This window comes from Sinocyclocheilus anshuiensis, unplaced genomic scaffold (assembly GCF_001515605.1).
Source record: "Sinocyclocheilus anshuiensis isolate Anshui unplaced genomic scaffold, SAMN03320099.WGS_v1.1 scaffold9300, whole genome shotgun sequence".
Taxonomy (NCBI): Eukaryota; Metazoa; Chordata; class Actinopteri; order Cypriniformes; family Cyprinidae; genus Sinocyclocheilus; species Sinocyclocheilus anshuiensis.
In genome coordinates this window covers 469-1854 of record NW_015538459.1, presented here as the reverse complement: position 1 = coordinate 1854, position 1386 = coordinate 469, and the positions used below count along the sequence as shown (strand labels likewise).

The 1386-nt window shown below is 40.1% G+C and overlaps 1 non-coding gene across 1 annotated transcript; it reads right to left on the bottom strand.

Annotated features, from left to right (window-relative positions):
* Positions 1-863: 863 nt before the first annotated feature.
* Positions 864-975, bottom strand: trnal-caa (transfer RNA leucine (anticodon CAA)). Its single transcript has 2 exons — positions 938-975; positions 864-898 (listed from the first exon to the last, which is right to left on the bottom strand). It is a non-coding gene; the product is annotated as a tRNA-Leu (tRNA).
* Between the last annotated feature and the right edge of the window lie 411 nt (positions 976-1386).

Below are 1386 nucleotides of genomic sequence, written 5' to 3'. Positions count from 1 at the left end.
CTGGCGCCTTAGACCACTCGGCCATTCTGACACACTCTGCAAGAATGTGAAGGGCAATTCTATCATTGGAGATGGTCAGATGGCAAAATAAAAGATCCAAAATATGAATTTACTGTTCCATAATTACTTCCAATTCTACTTCTAGTCTGGTCCCTCTAAAACAGGCTTTGTCAGAAGTGAGATTTGAACCCACACCTCCATTTGGAGACTAGAAACCTCAACAACTGAGAAGGTTGATACGTCTTGAGTTTGGCGCCTTAGACCACTCGGCCATTCTGACACACTCATGCAAGAATGTGAAGGGCAACTCTATCACTGGAGTTGGTCAGATGGCTAAATAAAGGATCCAAAATATATCATTTACTGTTTCATAATTACTTCCAATTCTACTTCTAGTCTGTTCACTCTAAAATAACCGTTGTCAGAAGTGGGATTTGAACAGACGCCTCCATTTGGAGACCAGAAACCTCAACAACTGAGAAGGTTGATAAGTCTTGAGTCTGGCGCCTTAGATCACATGGCAATTCTGACATAATCAGGCAAGAATGTGAAGGGCAATTCTATCACTGGAGTTGGTCAGAAGCAAAATAAAGGATCCAAAATAAAGCATTTTCTGTCTCATAATTACTTAAAATTCCACTTCTAGTCTGGTCACTCTAAAATAGGCTTTGTCAGAAGTGGGACTTGAACCCACGTCTTCATTTGGAGACTAGAAACCTCAGCCAATGAGAAGGTTGATATTTCTTGAGTCTGGCGACTTAGACCACTAGGCCATACAGACACACTCACGCAGATGTATATAATTTACTGTTTCATAATTACTTCCAATTCTACTTCTAGTCTGTTCACTCTAAAAGAACCATTGTCAGAAGTGAGATTTGAACCCACGCCTCCAGTTGGAGAGCAGAAACCTCAACAACAAAGAAAGTTGATATGCTTTGAGTCTGGCGCCTTAGACCACTCTGCCATTCTGACACATTCACCCAAAGATGTGAAAGGCAAATCTATCACTGCAGTTGGTCAGAAGCAAAATAAATTATCGAAAATATATAAATTACTGTCTCATAATTACTTCAAATTCTACTTCTAGTCTGTTCACTCTAAAAGAGCCATTGTCAGAAGTGGGGTTTGAACCCAAGCCTCTATTTGGAGACCACAAACCTCAACAACTGAGAAGTTCGATAAGTCTTGCGTCTGGCTCCTTAGACCACTCAGCCATTCTGACATATGCATTCAAGGACGTAAAGGGCAACTCTATCATTGGAGTTGGTCAGATGGCAAAATAAAGGATCCAAAATATGTATTTACTGTTTCATAATTACTTTGCAATTCTACTTATAGTCTGTTAACTCTAAAAGAGCCTTTGTCAGAAGTGGGATTTGAACC